We start from the raw sequence: 21,033 nt of genomic DNA, 5'->3' as shown, positions 1-21,033 counted from the left end.
ACACAGACACCTCCCAACATCTATGGTAGCAATACGCCCTCATCGTGGCTACTTCCAGAACCAACCTTCTTGCGTGTGCCCCTATCGAGATCCAAGAAATGACAGCAGGAAAAGAGGCAGCTGTTAAGTTCGGGCTCTGCATGTAATTAATTAAGGCCGCCGGGGGCTCAGGTATCCGCGTCGCCCCCGCTGGTGGCTGCTTTCCCTTGTCCCTTTCATGTAGCCGCACGGACGCCAAGTTCGGAGACGCGGAGAGCGTGTGTTAGGCCCGTCCTTCTGTGTGTCAAAGGACGGGGGCGATTAGCCTGCGTCGCGGGTGGCTGGGTCCTCCGGCATAACAGGCTGACGGGAAGCCAGGTTATCGTATCTCTTCGTGTTGAAAGCGCGCGCGGTGTAAGTTTGGAAATATTCGACTCCGGCGGCGGCGTGGGTCGTTGACGGGTCAATCGCCTCGGAGACCACCGAGTGGGCCGGAAGCGCGTCTTCCGGTGCGACTGGCGGCAGGCCGCGGCGCCCTTCGTCTGTGAGGGAATTAGCAACCCTCATTGTCCTGCGCGTCGCGGGACAACGGGGGCGTCGTGGGAGGCGCCGCGTGGAGGGAGGTCAGCCGCGCGGGGCCCGCTCCGGGCCCTCGGCTTGGCTGTTGTTTGTGCAGATGCCGCCCGCTTAACGTAATGGATGGTTCGCTTAAGGCCGCAGATGTCCTGTATTTTCTGGCCGGGTGTAACAGCGTGCGTGGGAAACGCACTTTGAGTGCATAAGAGAGAGGGTTAGGTCACGTGACCGCAGGTGAGGACATGTGTGTGATTGGCTGGTTACTGTGGCCAATCAATTGTTTGTAATAATTGTTTTGAAAGGTTTTTCTCTCTTTCTTGAACGCCCCCTTTTTGGAGGCGGGGTTTTTGCTATCAAAACCGGAGTGTTGGGTTTTGTCGAGGGTCGGTCGAGAGGGATCTAAGCGTATAGATCTTGGCCGAACAGGCTGCTGTGGGCAGAGTGTCTCTGACCTGATGTAAATACTTGGAGCTTTGTAAAATAATGTAAATAAACCTAATATCTAGCAAGACAGGCAATTCTCATCCCTCACCTTCTTCAAGCATCGGACGTCGGTCATCAGGGCGAGCCGAGATCGTCATCTCGGCCCCGGGCCCCAAAAGAACCTCACTATTTCGCCCCCATCCCTCATCAGGAAGAACAGGGCAGCGAAATTCAACTGGCGCAGTCGACAGGATGACCACGACAGCGTGCTGAAGTTGGTGGGGAACTGCTGAGAGACTCCTGCAACGCAACGTTCGGCCTGGGACCAACGACAGGCCAGGCCAGACTCCAAGTTTCAACGAGGCGACACCTCAGCGGGAGGCCTCGTGGGCTCCGGCCCAGGGCGGCAGAAGCCGGCGGTTTCAACGAGGCGACACCTCAGCGGGAGGCCTCGTGGGCTCCGGCCCAGGCCGGCGGAAGCCGCGGTTCATCAACGGGGCGTCACCTCAGCGGGAGGCCTCGTGGGCTCCGGCCCAGGGCGGCAGAAGCCGGCGGTTTCAACGAGGCGACACCTCAGCGGGAGGCCTCGTGGGCTCCGGCCCAGGCCGACGGAAGCCGCGGTTCATCAACGGGGCGACACCTCAGCGGAAAGCCTCGGGAGCTCTGGCTCAAAACGAGAAGGGAGACGCTCCGGAGACCTTGCGGCGGACGCCATGACGACGGGTCGCCGAGCGTGACATCGACGCCGAGGCGCCGACGACAGAGACTGCCGCAACGCAGTCAGCGCATTGAATCCAGGTAGGCCCCTATTCTGTTTCCTCCGGGGGCCCCATGGTAGCGACCACCCGTGCAGGATCAGAGAAGGCAGGAGCGAATAGGAGAATGGATGACGAAAATTCTGGTGGGGCATCGAACACTGAGAACCCCAGGGATGCTGTAGTTACGGATGAGGATAATGCCGTAACGTTGCAACAAACGGCAGACAATGCCGCAGTGGCAAGGGAGACGACTACACCCGCACCGGCGGATGTGCAACAGCTAACAATCAAGGTATTGGAGCTGCAACTTGAGCTCGAAAGGTTGAAACAACGGGGCAGTGGCGAGCGCGAGTGTGATGGCAGGTTTAAATTGGGACGGTATGCCGAAGAAATGAGAGCGGTTCTCGCCCCAATGCCAGACTCAGACGATCTAGTGCCCGCCTGGTTCAGGAGCGCGGAAAATATGCTGAACAACCGGGTTATTCCTGACGACGCGCGCGGGCCGATCATTGTGCCTTTCTTAAATGAAAGGTGCCGAATGCTGATAGCGAACAAACCCGGTAGCGGGGTGCTATCGTTTCCGGAGGTGCGCGACTACGTGTTGGCAGAACTTAAGCTCACTCCAGACGAGTACAGGAGAAGGTTTTATGCTTGCCGGAAAGGCACGGAGACGTGGGGTCAATTTGTGACGAAGCTAGAGACCACCCTAGACTATTATCTCCGTAGCCGTAAAATAAAAACGATAGATGAGTTGAAGGAACTTCTGGTAGCAGATCGCGCCAAAACGCTCATGAGCGAGCAGGTTCGGACGTACGTGCTGCAGCAGGAAACGGGAGATTGGCTCAGGCCAAAGGATGCTGCGAGGCTAGCAGAGAAGTACGAGGATAGCAAGTTGGGTCACCATTTGCCGAACCAAAACCCGCCAGTAGGAGACAAAAAGGGGGGTGCGAAGCAGAAAGACTTGATGGACAAACCACCGAGAAGCGATCAGAGAGCCCCACCCAAATGCTTCACCTGCGGTCGCCTGGGACACTTCCGGTCCAATTGCCCGCAAGCAAATTCGAGGGGATCCCAACCTCAAGAGCCATCAAAGACGCCTCAGGACAGACTCACGGCAGCTAAGGCCACGTGCTGGCGGGCAGCAGAGAGTGACGAATCAGTTGCAGAGGCGGTGGGAACTTCGCGATTGACTTGGGTCGACCTAGTTTCCGAAGGACGAGCGTTTAAAGCCTGCTTGGATTCGGGGGCTGATATCACCATTTTGAGGAGAAACGTAGTTCCCCAGGGCGCTGAGGGACGTGGGAAAGTGCGTCTTAGGGGCGCGTTTGGGCACACAGTTTCCGCGGACCTCATGTATGTGCCGCTTAGTCTGCCAGACCGAGAAGGGAGTATTCATCCCAAACTCATGACGCTCTGCGCAGTAACGGACGAGTTGGCCGGAGGTGTTGAGGCTCTTCTGACGCCACACGCCCTTGAGGAACTCAAGAGAGTGGAAAATGAGGCGGTAGAACTAGCGCGACGCTTGGGTGAAATGGAGAAGGAACAGCTCGCGGAGCGCAGCGCACTAGAGGGACCTAGGGAGCAGGATTCTCTAACGAACGCAGAACGGAACGACGGGCAGCAGAAATGCTTTGTAGGTGCGGCACAGTCGAGCGAAGTCGTCGAAGCGGTGCCCATTCGCCAAGAAGGGGCAGCGAGAGCCAAAACGTTCGCAGAGGAACAAAGGACAGACACGTCGTTAGAAAGCGCTTGGTCGCAAGCCCAAGCCGGGACTCATGGGATGTCTATCGAGGGGGGTTTACTTTTTCATCGTGAAACTCTCGACGGGAAAGCGTGTAAACAGCTGGTACTCCCGGAGGCACGCCGTAAGGAAGTGCTCACGCTCGCGCACGACGCGCCGATCGGCGGGCACTTCTCCGAGAAAAAGACGAAACAGCGCGTTCGAAGCGCTTTCTTTTGGCCAACACTGGCGGGGGATGTTAGAAAGCACTGTCAGTCATGCCATACTCGCCAAGTCTTTTCAAAGACTAGGGTGACGGATCGAGTTCCTATCACACCCCTTACGCGACCTCAGGAACCATTCCAGGTAATTTACCTAGATTGCATTGGGCCCCTTGAGCCGGCCTCGTCCCAGGGACATAGATACGCGCTATGCGTGATCGACTTGTGTACTCGGTGGCCGGAGGTTGTGCCACTTCGGGCCCTGACAGCCAAGGCAACCTGTCAAGCACTGCTCGACATTTTCTCGCGTTGTGGCATTCCCGAGTTAGTATGTTGCGATCAGGGTTCGAACTTCGCGGCGGGAGTGACGAAGGAGCTATCGGAGCGACTCGGAGTACAAGTGCGTTTTTCCACGCCGGAGCACCCTCAGAGCAGCGGACTCGTGGAGCGTTGGAATGGAACTTTTAAGGCCATGCTTAGGCACGTAATGCACGACCATGAACGTGACTGGGTTCGCTTTATACCGTGTATCCTTTGGGCTTACCGGGAATTGCCTCACGAGATAACGGGGGTGTCACCGTTTGAGCTTATGTACGGGCGTGTTCCACAGGGACCGTTAAGCATACTTCAAAAGACTTGGACGGGTGCATGGGAGCCACCGACAGGGCTCAACAAATCCGCGGTCAACTATCTGGCGGAGTTGCGCGAGCGGATGGAGAAGCGGCGCGAGTAGTCGACCTAAGGGTGGAACAGATGCAACAATCGTACGCCGAAAAGTACAACCTAAGGGCACGCCCTAAAGACTTCGAAGTGGGGGAGGAAGTCTTAGTCCTAGAAACAGGACAAGTGGGGAAAATGCAGCCGAGGTGGTTAGGGCCTGCTAAAATCAAGCAGAGGATAAGGCCAAACAGCTACATTGTGCAATTCCCTAACGACGCAGAAAAGTGGGTGCATGCGAACCGACTGAGGAGATACTACCTCCGCGCGAAGAATGTTGGGGTAGTGTTCGAGTCGGATAAGGAGTTCGGAGAATTCGAGACCACCCCAGAGAGAAGAAATGCTGAGCGCAGCGTATCAGTTCGGCTGCAGGAAAATTCTCATTTGACGGCCGGGCAGTCGCGAGAGCTCACTCGACTAGTGCGATGCTACGAAGCCACATTCTCGGGGAAGCCTGGGAAATGTAATGTCGGAGAACACAAAATTGTTCTCGTCGAAGGAGCGAAGCCCTCTAAGGCCTACCCGTATCGAGTGCCAATAACACTGAGAGGAGAGGTCGAACGCCAGGTCCAAGAGCTTAGAGAGTGGGGGCTGATATACCCGATCGAAAGTAGCGCTGCCCACCCTGTCGTCTGTGTGTCAAAAAGTGACGGTACGATACGAATGTGTATCGATTACCGCCAACTAAACGCCGTCACTGAGGCAGACAGCTTTCCCATGGGGAACATGACAGAGCTGCTTTATGATGTCGCTAAGGCAAAATATATCACTCTACTAGACATGACGCGAGGCTACTGGCAAATAGCCGTCGAACCAGCATCACAGAAGTACACAGCTTTCGCTACCACTAGTGGGTTGTACGCGTGGAGGGTCATGCCCTACGGGTTGCGTAACTCGGCTGCCACCTTTCAGAGGATAATGAATGAAGTCCTGCGGCCCCACAAAGGCTACGCCTCCGCGTACATCGACGACGTAGCGGTGTATTCGGAGACATGGGAGGCGCACATGGGGCATTTGGAGGCGGTGCTGATTACCATTGAGTCAGTTGGACTGACCGTTAATCCGGATAAATGTAAGTTCGCCCAGCCGAGCGTAAAATACCTCGGCCATGTTGTCGGTTCGGGCAAGCACTCACCGGACCCTGAAAGAGTAAATGCGATAGCCGGCCTGAAGACGCCGGTGACCAAAAAGGAGCTCCGCAGTGCTCTAGGACTTTTCAATTATTACAGAGACTACGTTCCGGCCTATTCAGAGGTGGTTCGCCCTCTAACTGACCTCGCGAACCGGCGTGTACCGAACATACTGCCGTGGAGCGCGGAGGCCAATCAGGCGTTCGACAGAGTGAGGGCCATCCTCAGTGACCTGCCAACACTTAGCGCGCCCCACCTCGACAAGGGCTTTGTTTTGACAACCGACGCGTCGGAAAGGGGTGTGGGGGCCTGCTTAGCGCAGGAGACCGACGGGCAGGAAAGACCAATTGCCTTTCTGAGCAAAAAGCTGACACCACAGCAGGCGAAATGGTCAGCGATAGAACGAGAGGCGTTCGCGGTGGTATGGGCACTGGGGCGTCTTGACACCTGGCTCTTTGGCTCTAAGGTCAAGGTGGTGACTGACCACAACCCATTAACTTATTTGACGCGGTCAACGTCATCTAGCGCTCGTCTCACTCGCTGGGCCCTGGCACTACAAAAGTATGACCTAGAGTTCTCGCATATAAAGGGGTCACTCAATAAGTGCGCTGATGCCCTATCGAGACTTGAGACTGAAAATGGGTAGAGTGCGGTGGGAGGAACCACTGTTCTAAAGCGCACTTCTGCCTTGCTGGGTGGTGGCATTTCATGGCAAACCAAGGAATGTACAGTATGGGGTCCTGCCTGAGAGTGTGACGTAAAAGACACTGTGCATGGTCGGGCATGTTCGCAAATTGGGAGGAAAAGGAAAAAAGTGTTTTTTTTTCGTTTTGCGGGTCTGGGAATAGGTGGGACCATGTCGTTCTTTGTAAATGGCAGATGCCACATGTGATGGCCAGCGTTCGGATGAGTGTATTGTACTGTTGTGCGGGGGGGGGGGGTACGGCCAGGCCAGGGCACTAAGCATGCCGTGTTGTATCCGTTTCTGGTGCAGTTGGCCGGCGCGTTGTGCTGGTTAGGTTGGTGTGTGCCGGGGTAATTTTCGATTGTTGTATTGTGTTGTATGTTGTATTGTACTCGCGTTGTAGTGTACTCGTGTAACGGCTTGAGTGTGTTTTTTTTTTAGTTATGGCTCTGCAGTAAGTCCTAACGTGCAGGAGAGTTAATGTTGCACGTACAGCTAGTGTACGGACAACATTCTTAGTGCGGAGGTGTTAAGTTCGGGCTCTGCATGTAATTAATTAAGGCCGCCGGGGGCTCAGGTATCCGCGTCGCCCCCGCTGGTGGCTGCTTTCCCGTGTCCCTTTCATGTAGCCGCACGGACGCCAAGTTCGGAGACGCGGAGAGCGTGTGTTAGGCCCGTCCTTCTGTGTGTCAAAGGACGGGGGCGATTAGCCTGCGTCGCGGGTGGCTGGGTCCTCCGGCATAACAGGCTGACGGGAAGCCAGGTTATCGTATCTCTTCGTGTTGAAAGCGCGCGCGGTGTAAGTTTGGAAATCTTCGACTCCGGCGGCGGCGTGGGTCGTTGACGGGTCAATCGCCTCGGAGACCACCGAGTGGGCCGGAAGCGCGTCTTCCGGTGCGACTGGCGGCAGGCCGCGGCGCCCTTCGTCTGTGAGGGAATTAGCAACCCTCATTGTCCTGCGCGTCGCGGGACAACGGGGGCGTCGTGGGAGGCGCCGCGTGGAGGGAGGTCAGCCGCGCGGGGCCCGCTCCGGGCCCTCGGCTTGGCTGTTGTTTGTGCAGATGCCGCCCGCTTAACGTAATGGATGGTTCACTTAAGGCCGCAGATGTCCTGTATTTTCTGGCCGGGTGTAACAGCGTGCGTAGGAAACGCACTTTGAGTGCATAAGAGAGAGGGTTAGGTCACGTGACCGCAGGTGAGGACATGTGTGTGATTGGCTGGTTACTGTGGCCAATCAATGGTTTGTAATAATTGTTTTGAAAGGTTTTTCTCTCTTTCTTGAACGCCCCCTTTTTGGAGGCGGGGTTTTTGCTATCAAAACCGGAGTGTTGGGTTTTGTCGAGGGTCGGTCGAGAGGGATCTAAGCGTATAGATCTTGGCCGAACAGGCTGCTGTGGGCAGAGTGTCTCTGACCTGATGTAAATACTTGGAGCTTTGTAAAATAATGTAAATAAACCTAATATCTAGCAAGACAGGCAATTCTCATCCCTCACCTTCTTCAAGCATCGGACGTCGGTCATCAGGGCGAGCCGAGATCGTCATCTCGGCCCCGGGCCCCAAAAGAACCTCACTATTTCGCCCCCATCCCTCATCAGGAAGAACAGGGCAGCGAAATTCAACTGCAGCCATCGCCTTTGCCCTGAGTCAACCAGGAGTCCGGAAGGTAGTCACCGATTCCCAACAATTCTACCGGAATTACCAGTCGGGGTGGGCGCCTGGAGCTACACTACGTGTGTTAAAAAACCACTCCCCAACCGGTTCCATTAGGCTCATCGTGGCGCCCGCCAATGCTTCAATGGAGGGCAATGAATACGCCCACCAACAAGCCAGCACTTTTACTCCCTAGGCACGAAGGAGCTGCACGAAGGAGCTGCACGAAGACAGTCAACCGCTTGTCGCGTTCAGAGACATAACCCAGCATTATCGCCTTCAGAGAGAGACCCTACACTCGCTTACCCTCACTTTTCCAGAGAAAAACAAACTACCCTACGTCTCGAAGAATGGGGCTCCTTCCCACTCGAGACGCGTCTTCACTTAAAGCACCCGAAAGCGCTACGACGCTGAATGTAAAATTTGCTCAGAACTAGGAACACTCTGCCACATATCAGGATATGCATCTTTAGCCATGAGCACCATCCACTCTTCCCGTCAACTACCAACAACCGCAATGGGAGAGGCTGCTGCCAGTCCCTTTCTGCCTACCCAGCTTCAGCTGGTGGACAGAGCACAGGTGGGGCGGGCTGCATATGGGCTCCATTGAAGGAAACACTTCCCTATGGTGCCCTCTGAGCCATTCAGAAATATGAATGAAACTATTTCCCCTACTCTTCCACCTCCTCTGCCTCTGCCCCCGATGTCGTCGCCTTCGTTGGCGGCGGCGGGCAAGTAGAAGTGGTCCGCCGCCGCCGGGTTTGTAACACCGGGTTTGAGCTTCCTTTAATTTTATAAAAAATGTTTATACTCCCCTGCTGCACCAATACAACTCAACGAACTACCGTTCATGCATCATGAATTGATTTAACCTTAGCTCTATCTCTTTGTAGTAATCAAGGGCGTGATTAAGTGCATTTCACTTGTCTGTGGTTTCTCTATTTATAGAGCCACGTGAGTTAATTTAGGTGACGTCGCATGGGTAAATGTTGTGGGTGCCGTTTACAGCTTTGCTTTCCAACTACATTCGCAGGGTGGATTGGCGCGCATTTTTTTAGATACTCTCTTGCCAGCAATGACACAGACGGAGTACTGAAGCACTCACCCTAGAGACCTGAAAATATTCAGAATGCTTCACAGATTTCTTGTTGCTTTGTGAAGAGACTTAAACAGCAGAATCGTCTTATGGAGATATGGAGTGCATTTGCCTTCAGCCCAGTGCTGTGCAAGAAGTCCCAATGCAGCCATCTGCTAACTCAGCGCACGGTGGCCCTTCATCCGCTCATTACGACGCCGGCCTGCCTGTACTATGTATGACTTTTGCATGTAAGCGGGCCTTGTACACAATGCCTTCAGAGTACTTTCCAAACTGCGCTACTCCGCAGCGAATATCACTCCTAATGCCTTTTTCCTGGTCAAAAGCGCCTTGTCTGCAGGATTCCACATGCTTCCTATTTTATCTAGCGCAGTACAAACGACCTGTACATCTTTTCTGTCCCTTATTTTCTTCAAACGATGGGAAAGACCATGAATGTGGGGTATTACCACCGCACCTGTGTCTGATTTTTCACGCGTGGTCTGCTTTCCATTTAAAACAGCAAAGATAAACATTGCTGCAACAGAACCGATCGAAGATGCCGGATAGCCATATTTTTGCACCAGCTACTTTATATGCTCCAGAGGCACGAAATCACGATTTGCTGTATCGCTTGCGTCAGTTGTTCTGCACTTTTCAATGAGTAGTTTTGAGGAATTAGACTAATTTTGTATCCGCTGATACAAGTGGAATCACCTGTTTTACCCTAGTGTGGTAGCACCAGCAAGTGTCCTCCTTTCCGAACTTAGGTCTAAGCATTGTAGACAGTTCTCTGGGGCTGATTCAAACTTGGGGTCCAACCATTGATGCACGTCTTTACACATACCCAACACATCCTGTATCATGCCTCCAGTGTCATTTTCAGGGGCCACGCACACCATAAAATCAGCGATGTATCTGAAGCTCCTCACCAAGCCAACGTTTTTAAGGCGTCCCTTCGACACACGGTCGTTCCGCGCCAAGTACATTTTTCTTAGAAGAGGTGCAATGCCACAGCCTATGTAGATGCCTTCTTTTTGTACACATATAACACCATCAAAGTCCATGTACGTGTAGCGTAGATGCGGGCTAAAACATGTCGAGAAACTCGCTGGCGCTCACAGCACATTCATGTTGAAATCTAACGCATCCGGAGGCATCCGTCGGCCTATAGTCCACGTTATAATGGTTCCGCGTATGGATGCGCGCATTATAGTGACGTATCGTTGCAGATAATGAGCCTGAGCAATGGCAGCTTTAAACAGCGATAATATTTATTTTAGCTCGGTGCACCAATGCTGGGGGCCTGTGAGACTCCTTCGAACGACAAAATGTTCAACGTGGAAACCGTATTTGTGGAGGTGCTTCAGGAAGCACACGCCGAGGCAAACAATATTCATGTCAGAAAAAGCAGTACGACTAAATATTTTTGCGCCTGTAAAGAAGGAACGGGTATCTTGTACCAACCACTCCTCTCCTCACAGATGTGCACATCGGACACCGTACGAATTACGGACACATCCGAAACAAAAAACCAAAATCTGACAAAAACCAGCACCAGCAGCCGGACGTCAAGTAGAAGATCCAGAGGGCATATGAGCTCCCTCCCATTTGCTCAGAGCTGAGTCAATGAGGATGTCAATCCTAAACGTAACGAGGGGACCTCTGCTCAGTCCGATATGGTGAACGTCAGCAGTGACGCTAACCATTCGTAGCTCGCTTCGCCGTCAAGCAGTGGTCTGATACTCCGTCGTAATCACACGTTTCGGTGCACGGTTACGACAAGGATTTGCTGCTTGCAGCTGCCTAGCCAACGTCTCGCTGCGTTCCCAAGCAGTGGCTGTGGAGGTGCCACGCCGCAGTGCAAATGTGGCACTCTGTCGTTATGCTCCCAGAACGGTTTTTAAAAGGTACGTACGTTCAAGCTGTGCTGGAGCGCGGAAGCATTCCAGACACATCAGTATCATCGCGTCACCGGCTACCGCTACAAAGAGCTCGAAAGCTCCAAAGCCCACTTGCGGAGGAACTGCGGTTCTCACAGCGCGACCATCGTCCGCAGGTGTACGTTCGGGATGACCGACAAAAGAGGTCAAAACGGCCAAACTGTGTCTATACGCCGCAGCAGGCGAAGGAGCTCAAACAGAAGCCGTTTCTAGTGTGATTAAGCGCGTATGCCTAATAAAGCCAGACGTGAAAAGTGAGCGCGAGACAAAGGTTTAACTTCCCGAAACGGCGTGGGCCAAGCTTCTAGTCTATTGGGGATAGAGAAAGAAAGAGAAAGGCGATGTGTGTATTGCGTGGGGACGGCGGAGTTTATTCTTCAGGGAGTAAAAAGGAAAATTGGCCCAGCTTCCACTAATGCGCAAGACTGGAGAAAAGGCAGATCTGGCATTCGTTGGACACCCGGCGGTTGCACCTCAGATAGATTTACGAACTTGCCGCTGAAAGATATCCATAATTGGCAAGTCCGGATCGTTTTTGGTGTGCAGGCTGTATGATCTCTCGCAAAGTGAAGAGCGTAATTACGCGCATGACCCGGCGGCAACCGGCTACCCGAACTCGGCGTCTGCAGCGTGAGCTGTTCTGCGATCCCTACTTCAGGCACGAGTGCAGCTTCATGCACGAGTGCACGATTCCTACTTCAGGCAAGAGTGCACGATCTTCCCAGCGTTGGTTCGGTGAAGATCGCCCAGCGAACGCTGGGAAGAATGTTCTAAAATGTCGAGTAGTCTCGGTGCACGCAATGACGTCATAGCTGAGCGCATCTTGGCTCCTCGCACGCGGCTGCGTGAAGTACGATCGCGCATCTCGCCGGCGGTGTTTTTTCGGACAATGTTTGGCGTGCAGCAACAGACCAACCTCAACTTAAACAGCTCTGCTATGAAAAGTAGTAACGACCAGTCGTTCAGAATGGTGGCATGGCGTCTAGTCTTCTCTCCAACCCATAAACACCATTGAGCACCTATCGTCGGTGAGTTCGTTGCCTAACTCGCAATCATGAAACCCCTTGGGCTCCACATACTGTGCAAGCTCGGAAACACAAAGAACGTAGCAGAGCTCGCTTCTAAGGTGATTCAGACAGAATTAGCAGAATTGCCTCCCCTTGTTGGGCCAACGCCCTCTCCTCTAGCTTAACGCGAAGGTCTGGTGGTGTTCAACTATCTGGACGAGATTGACTCCAATGAAGTGATTTAGAGTTTAGGAAACATACTGTTTAATCGCGCTACTCGCAGAAACTAGACGTTCATTTTTTTTGGTTGTTATAAACGGAACTTATCTGGCTGCTTTAGGCATTCGTGCTTAGCCGTTTCACCTAAGCACTCTCGTCTCGCAGGTCACCTAAATATACTCTCATCTATGCCTCCACGTCACACCTTCCTTGCTACTTTTGAAGTTATTGCCTTTACTTTCTGTGATGACAAGCTCCCAGTCCCACTAAACACTCATGGCTCCGTGACTGTCCGCATATCACCGCGCAATATTCTTCCAGTTCTCAATAAGCAGCACAGAAAATATCGGGCACGAACGGTCACGAAAAAATACCCCATTCACCCCACTACGCTTTACGTGAGCACAGCTATGTATCGGTTGCAGGACGCATGTGCTGTCGCACTAATCCGCCGTGCCAACACCGCTTCTCTTAAGCGTTCATTTATTCGTTCGCACAAGTCCACGCGCTAAACTGAAAGAGGCAGCAATAACCCTTAGTCCTTACACACAAGCCACCGCATATTATTACCATCATCTCGGTCTCGAAAAGAGCATTTCAAATTACGCCAGTCGCACAAGCATGCCACTGATGCCCGGAATTTTCCCCGAATGTTGTCCCACTCTCCCCATCGCGCTGGTTTTAGCTCCGACACACGCGCGCTAGTGGGGAGGTATAGCAGGACGTAAAGCCATTCAAGATCTCACGTCTGAGCAGGCCCTAGCTTCAAAACCTTTCAAGAAGCCCTATTAGCTACGGACAGTTTTTTAATTCGCTGTGACATCATGGCACTTCAGTGCCGCTCACACCATCAGCTCCTGCCTTCACCGGAATTTATACAATGCCGAAGAACGCCCATGGCTACTGAGACAACCTTTTTATACTCTTGCGACGTTGCCATCCTGCCGCTGGCAACTTGTTATTGCGCACGCGAAGGCATCTCCAAGTCGAGTTCCGCTGCCTGCATCGTTGGAGTGGCAGCGCCGCCAGCCGCGGCGAACACGCTCCAGAGGGGGGCAGCAACTGTTGCTGCCCTGGTGAGGACGACAAGATGAAGGCAAACGTAAAGGGTTTACAACATGGCGAGAGATGAGCTAAGTCAAGACAGAAACAATGTGTTTACGGGCGATGTTATAGCAGAGGGACAGCATTGATTCGCTGCTCCAATAAGAATACAATTCTGCGCCTGGTGCCCCGTGTTTATAACCAAAGCGCTAACGATGAAACAAGCCTTGTCTCTAGTTTTCGGACACGATGCCACATGGTTGTTATGAATGTTGGGCCGGACCGCGTGCAGAGCAATCAGTCGTAGTAATGTCTACACAAAGACACGCGTTACATTCCACAGGCAATACAAACAGGCAGGTATCCAAAGGGGGCCGACAATATTTACAAAACTCGCAGAGGACTGGCGAGGAACTGGTGCCCTACAGTATGCTGGGGCTGGCACGATGGGTGGAGAGGAGACGAGCCGGTGACATCGGTGAGTCGACGCGAGGTGGCAGTCTGTCCGCAGAGATGATGACAAGATGTGTTCGCCGGGATGCCTCAACCCGGCGTTATGTTCAACGTTCAACCCGGTGGAGAACATGGCGGTACCGATTATTAGCGGCGGATGAGTTAGCATGAGCTCGAAATGAGGCCTCACTGACCGCGCGCCCACACACCGCTCACTCTTGGGCCGGACCCCGGCTTTTCCTGTAGGCTAACAGGGCTGTCGTCGGGGCTATACCACGACGGACGGAATCTTCGAAGGAAGCGCTGGCGACGGACCTCGGGCCTACACCGCGAGGGTGCCGTCCTGCTGTCGTCTTGCCCGACCCCTTCCGAGCTCCTTCTTCTTCTTTCTTGCTGACTCTTTTCCTTACGAAAGCGCTCTGCCGTCTGATCAGCACATTGGCCACGACACTAAACCAGGCCCTTCACTACAATGGTACAGACACACTTCCCAATATTCGCATATGCGTTGTAGGAAATCTGCATTAAAGAGGAGGAGAGAGCAGGAGGAAGCTAAAAGTAAAATTCAGCTGATTAGTAGGCCGGTTCCTCATTCCAGGGGAAGAGAGTAAGAGTAAGTTTCTTGAATTTATAGAACGCTGTTCCGAGTGTACCAGGATTTGTTCTTTACACCTGAAGGGTCACTAAACAACAAAGAGCTGCTTGCAAATATTCATCGGTTATGATTTTTGTAACATATGCAGGTATAGGCCTCCTGCGCTGGAGTTTTGGCAACTTGCAGCGCCACTAGTGGCCGATGGCTCTGGGTAGTACAAAAGCAGACGACCCCAGCCGCCCTCCATGCGTTTTCAATTACAAAGCAGAATGAAACTTGGTTGTACTTAGTTTGATCGCTTTATGGTGTTTTTAAGTGACTGGATACTGCCTGAAATAGCCCTTAAAGTAGTTGTAGTTGCTAAACAAAATATTACCCCTCAAACCAGCCGATTTAGCGTCTTTCTTTTGAGCGAGCTGTCGCCGTCGAGCGTCGTGGGACACTATTGCCAGGTAGGGTGTTCTGACTTCCTGACGACCATTCTTTCTTCTTGCATGCGGTCGACAAAGGAAAGTTCACGAGTAGCATAAACACGGAACGCTAGGTAACAGCAAAATGTTGCTTCAGCGGGAGCATTCAAGCGAACCCAAAAGTTTCGCACCCAACTCAGCTGACGCAGGTGGCCTGGCACCCCCATTAAAAACGAGTGAAAACTTTGTTTTTTATTTTCGCAAAATAAATGATCCTTGCGTAACGTTTTACGACGCACGATTTAAGAACGGCAGGGTACATATATACTAGCGAGTAGGTGAGGCATTGCGTGAAATAAATAGATTATTCGCTATTAAGCAACGCAGAAAAATCACCAAATCGCGCGCCCGCTGCCTGCAGAAATGTGTACTTGTATATTTACATTACATGATATAACACAGCCGCATACACAACGCGGCACCGAATATATATATATATGATAATCGCTGACTCTGTTGGTTATCTTCGTCGCCAACAATCTGAACGCCGACACGCCAGTTTTGTCCTCAAATGGAGTTAGACAGCGAGACCAGAACGAAAATTGGTCGCTTCCAGTTGCATTGTCCTCCTTCTTCACTCTTCGCCAGAAAATTGTGAAATATTATTGGCGATTCCCTAAATTTTTACGCTTTGCATTCAAAGACCCCTTTCCCATCCCACCCGATTTACGGTCCAGCCCTCCGCCGTGTCGGCTGCAGGCAACTCGGCCCTAAACTTCAAAACGTTGCTGACCCTCATTCTGGCCTACTAAGTATGAACTGGGAATATATGACGCGAGAGCGTAATTCAGTAAAGTGAGCGAAAACAAGGAAAGCGAGCGGCCAATTGGTTCACCCGACGTTTTACGGCCACTATTTTCGGAATCGCAAAACAGATTTCACGCTTCTGACGCTCGCTGAATTTTGTCACTGAGACACGCAACAAAACGGCAAGCTAACGCTGCACCATGTATTTGTAACGGCGACGCAAACGAGTACTGTTTAATGAAAGTGCACGCATAGTGCGCAGGTACGCGAACGAGCGTTCGGGTCAATAACTCATAAAGAAGTAGAACTTCCGTTATTTGGATGAGAACTTTCGCAAGGATTGTAAGTTACTTTAGTTATTGAGGTTGAAGATGCCCAGCCAGCCTGACTCGCAAGAAAGAACACTCATACTACTGTAACGGAAAATTTTCATATACTCCTACTACACAGTTTAAATTTGAATGAGCACACGTTTCACAAAATAAATTATATTACCTCGTGGTTGATTTCTTTATTGCTTCCAATGCAACCTTCCGGAAGGTTCACCAAGTTTACATCGTCTGAAAAATACCGACTGATGTTGAAGTAAGCAACATTTTATAATAATATTTCCCAGTCCTCTTATTGCATCCAATAGCGCAAAATAGTTGTAAACATATGAAAATGATCTATATCAAATAAATATTAGCTTTAAACATCGGCGACATTGAATTAAGGAGTTAGCTTACATGGCACATGATCTGAAGATCGCCGAGACTGAATGATTTAGTCGGAATTCTGCCCTCTAAAATATTTTTCTTTATTTTCAGAGAATATTCGCTCAGCCAATGAACCAAGTGTCGGTGGGCCCTGCCGTATGCCGGCCCAAGTGATCGGATGCCCTCTTGAGGCTTTTTTTGCGAAGCGTTAGCCAACCTGGCAGCCGCTAAAAAAAATAGACACACTCGACTTGCATTTCGTAATGCGTTGAAAGTGCTCCAGATAATTGTATTCGGACATCTTTTTCACATTGCAAAAAAGGTGGACGAAACTGGAAACCTGACACAACGCTGTGACCTGTTGTGGTCTCGTCTGCGTCTTTTTTTCTCTATTCTAAAGATGGTGTGCCAATACTCCTAAGCCTATACCTTACTCTATTTTGATAATTTATTGAAAAGCTTGTTATATACATACGTACATCCATCAGTAAAACGAGCGTCCATCAGTGATATCTATTGTTTGGTAATTCAAAAAAAAATGGGAATACTTTTTCGGGCGACTGGTAAAATGCACGTTGAAAAATTTAATAGTAGATGCATGTAAACATAACACAGCGAATTACAACATGGTGTCGTACTCATAAACGCCAAGTTTCGGCAAAGTGCCCGCTTCTTATTTACGATAGAAGTCCAACGTTTTTTGCTGAACAATTACTGTGCTATTTTCATACCTTCTAATCACAAAAAAATTCTTCTGTAATACTGTAACATGTTGTTAAAATGCAACTGGGCCTGATCTTCTCCGTAGTCTCTGAATTTCGTTTGAATTCCCAAACGCTGCGGTCCAGAACCTTTCACTAATATTTTTATTTCCTGTGAATATTTAACAACACACGGTCTTGAATGAATTTACCAATGTCCAGGAAGGCATTTATAAGGATACGGTTGATTCAGCAACGTTAGCTTAAACGAAGTGTTTGACCGAGTAACAAAGTTTGGCGCAGTGTTCCTTGCAATATTAAGGTAACAACATAACAATCCAGGGGAATTTGTTCACTAACAATGGATGGGCAGGAATAACATGTGGAGCGGAATGAATGGCTAGGGCGCCGATAGATGCGGTGATGAATGTGATGGAAGGGGAGTGAAAAGACTTGAGCTTGTTGAATGAAGCACACAGTCTCACCAGTTCGAAGGGCACAGCGTGGTAGGTACAAACAGGACTGTAGGTGCTGGGTGTATAAGTGATAATGGCGAAAATCTCTGTGCTGAGTGCGAAGCGTAGGTGGTTGGTACAAGCTTGCCAAGGACATGGGCGTATTCGGGAAAGGTACTTAGTTTACCGCGTTTGATCAGGCGTTGCCGTACATGCCAGCTTGGCCAGGAACGCAAACCATAGTGAAAGGTGGCCGAGGATTGGAATTCGTGTTGGGAAGGCATCCCACCCTCTCTTACCCCATGCCTAGCCTCCATCACTTCCTGGGAGTTTCGGCTTTCTCCCCCATGCACAGGTAACATCCAGGCTTCCCAGGACGCTCTGTGTGAAAATGTGCACCGTATCCGCATGAACATCGTTGAGCACTGCATGACATCGTGACCGGGGATTAAGCTACTATGACTTGAACAGCTTCCCCCGTGCGTTCGCCGACGTAAGGTGCGGCATAATCGACGAAGTGAGCATGATGTCGCTGGACACGCCTGCGAACATCCAACATCGGTTCTGCCACATTGGCAGGATGCAGCAACCATTCGGTGGCTTCGGCACGGTATTTCGTGGCACTCTTTGACAGCTGTTAATAGTGAGGACGACAGAAGTGTTCCAGAAGAGGAGGAGGAGCAGGAGAGGAACATTTATTGGAGCGGAAAGTGCTGTTGTGGGTCGCCTTCCAAGTCAGGATAGCCGCGAGTCGTGGCAGCTGCTCTTGCCCGAGCCACGAGGTCAACCTGCGTCTCTAGCAGGCAGCTGGTCAGGTCGGAATCCCACTTCTCCAGGGAGGGGGCAGTGATGGGATTCGGGTGGTAGGGGCAAACCAAGACAAGGTGGTGTGTGTTGTCGAGGGTTTTACAGGATGGACATTCGTAGGGATACATGGTTGGTGATATGTGGTGTAGAGTTCTGTTGTAGTATGTCTGGGTGTGTAGTCATCGCCAAAGGCGTGCGTCGTTGGTGTTGAGAGATGGATGAGGAGGAGGGTAGACGAGGCGATTTCGACGGTATTGGTATGTCTGCGTAACGACTCGGGACTGGAACGTGATTGAGACTGAGGGTGATTGAGGAACCTATCACCTCTTGGCACAAGCTGTGCCACTGCGCGCTTATCAAGGTGGTTCTACAGGCGGACAAACTGTTTTCATCTATACTCACAAAAATCGGAGGTGCCTGGGCGCTTGAAGACGAGGACGTATAGTAAATCGAGAGCCGTTTCGTGGCGAAGGAAGAAGGCGCTGAGAAATGTTGGAAGGGATAAGAATTTCCTGTGCTAACGCAGAGGCAGATGCGTACAATGCGGCGGCGGCCCTCAGGTGCTCCGGGAAATTCAAAAGTCTGCCCCTATTGATAAGATCACCGGTACGAGCACGGTGCACGAGTTTGATGTCGTCGAAGCCAAAGCGAAGAGTTTAGGCAAAGCAGATACGGGAAACCTCCTGCCCAAATTGACGCTATTCTTACGCCTTTCATACATGATTGCCAAGAGCATCGACGTGCTCGACGATCGCGTGAACGGAAATGTCGGCAAGCTGCGCTTTCTGCAGAGACTCATGGTAGCATAGTTAGGGTGCGGCTGGAGTGTCCACCTAGCTCGGGTAAACTTGCGGGAACGAAGGCTAGGCACTAGCGACTCAATGACACCGGCACCAAATCTTCGTGTGCACCAATCAATTAGTTAACTTTGCCTGTCACCTGGGCGGCAAAAGCCTGTCCCATGCAAGGCTCAAAAGGTCACCGTTCCAACGGTCACCAGTAAATGAAGTCACCATTCACAAGTCGAAAGGCCGAACGTACGACAATGCCGTGATTCAGTATGCCAAGAACCTCACGCAAAAACTCATCTACATGGCTTGGAGCCGCATTGCGAGTACGCATGGGCTATACATCACCAACACAGATGAAGATCACAAGTTCTAGCATAGGAAAGAGAACACTGATCACGCACTCACAGACGAGTTCAGACGTCTTGAAGAGCACCGCGTTCAAACCTGCCCTGCGCGCTGCTCTACAATGACCTCGAGATCGTCGATTCTCTAAGCGTGCCTGAACGTGCGATCCCTGGCTAAGCGTGCTCGCGACGTATAGCGTGACGTTTACCTAAACGCTGCTCATCTTCTCTGCCTAACAGAAATCTGGATGTCGCCGAATGAAGGAGGAGACATAAACCGCTACAACTTCGTCTGCCGTGCGCAACGGGGGAATAATATGGCAGCTGGAATAGCAGTCTACGTGAAATACGACATGGCCGTGAAACCCGTCGACTGCGGCGAAGGCTTTGATGACGACGGTGAAATGTGGGGCGTGGAACTCAGCGACCTCAACAAGGTTGTGGTGTGCGTCTACATGGCGCCAAACAAGTCTCAAAGAAGGCGTCAACCTTTTTTCGCAAGAACAGTATTCGCTTTATAGAATGGTGGCGCAACGTGATTGTGGTTGAGAATGTCAACGAGAAAGCGGTCAAGAGTTCTGTCTTCTACACTGATCTGCGGGCCAAACACTCGCTCTTGCTCAAATCATCTTTAGATGCAAGCACGCCGAGAGGCACATGCATAGAAATGGTGCTCACCAAGTTCCAGCCCATTGTGCGTGAGGTGCAATTGGCGTCCAAGCACTGCTCAGATCATAAGGTGACGCAAACACAATCTCAGTGGCATAATGTCAGCAGCCCGCCGTGAGAGTGTACGCTTAAGGTTCTTACAGATTGTGGTAGCGACAAAACATTGCAGACTACTGAAAACACCATAACGTACTGAATCTAATTCACCCGCATAAAGAGCAGTCGACGCCGGCCACAGTAATGTCGATGCACCAAAATAAAACAGACTTTCAAGTATGGCTGCTTAGTTCACTGTCAGCACTTGGAGAGCATGAATGGCTAATGCCGCAGGTCTTTTCGAATCTTTCCCTTGATGACGAGGTAACGCCATTGTGTCTTACATTTTAAGACCTAAACCTAGATGCCCCCTGCAAGTTTTTAGTGCTAAGACCATGTCTCACAGTTCACACCAACTCGCACACCAGCAACTCCTTCTAGTGTACGATGTGTTTTTCTAACTTTTGTGAGATGATTACGGAAGCCTTATATTGTGTACTTGGTTCTTTTTTTCCGTTTCCCCCAGTATTTTTATGCTTTAACGAAAACGTAACCCCCTTACTGAGAGCTTTTCAATTTGCCTGTAAGGTATATTAAAGAAATAAATAAATAGGGCGCACTGGTATAATTCCAGATACTTTCGACCACACACCAGCAACTTACAGTAAGGAGTGCAGTTTCCAGTTTTGCATACACCTGTCTTGACAGCGTATTGGTACCACGCTTTCGCACCACGGTTTCGCCAAGATTTTTTCAACTGAAAAAGGAAATGACGCTGTTGGTTATGATTTGCATTGTCCGTATGTGAATGCTAAAACAATAAAGAAAAAGTAAATAAAAACGGTAAATAAAAAGTGTTTATCTCTAGTGCACAAATACAAATTTTCGAACCGTTTGGAATAGTTTGCAACATTTATTGGCTGTACAGGAAACAATGCTCACAAGCCTTTATTTCGAGCTTCATGGCCAAAACGGAGGGTAATGGATGGTCAAATAATAAAACATTACCTGTTTACATAGCATAGCGGCATGTTTGTCTTTTCGTCGCCCTTTTTGTAGAATATAACTCTGTTAGGATCTTCTCGCGATGCTTAGAACATGCGTGAATTTATTGTTCCGA

The 21,033-nt window shown here is 50.9% G+C and overlaps 1 long non-coding RNA gene across 1 annotated transcript in view; it reads right to left on the bottom strand.

Moving 5' to 3' along the window:
* LOC144164967 (uncharacterized) overlaps positions 1-20,670 on the bottom strand; it is a 55,049-nt gene extending 34,379 nt beyond the window's left edge. The window contains exons 1-2 of the long non-coding RNA XR_013321279.1: positions 20,577-20,670; positions 15,908-15,972 (exon numbers count right to left, since the gene is read on the bottom strand). This is a non-coding gene — a long non-coding RNA (uncharacterized LOC144164967). The remainder of the gene's footprint in view (positions 1-15,907; positions 15,973-20,576) is intronic.
* Between the last annotated feature and the right edge of the window lie 363 nt (positions 20,671-21,033).

The sequence above is a fragment of the Haemaphysalis longicornis genome, unplaced genomic scaffold, assembly GCF_048455015.1.
Source record: "Haemaphysalis longicornis isolate Haplotype H1 unplaced genomic scaffold, Haemaphysalis longicornis Haplotype H1 scaffold_14, whole genome shotgun sequence".
NCBI classification, from domain to species: Eukaryota; Metazoa; Arthropoda; class Arachnida; order Ixodida; family Ixodidae; genus Haemaphysalis; species Haemaphysalis longicornis.
The sequence above is the reverse complement of the archived record's forward strand: the minus strand, read 5'-3'. Positions and strand labels throughout refer to the sequence as shown.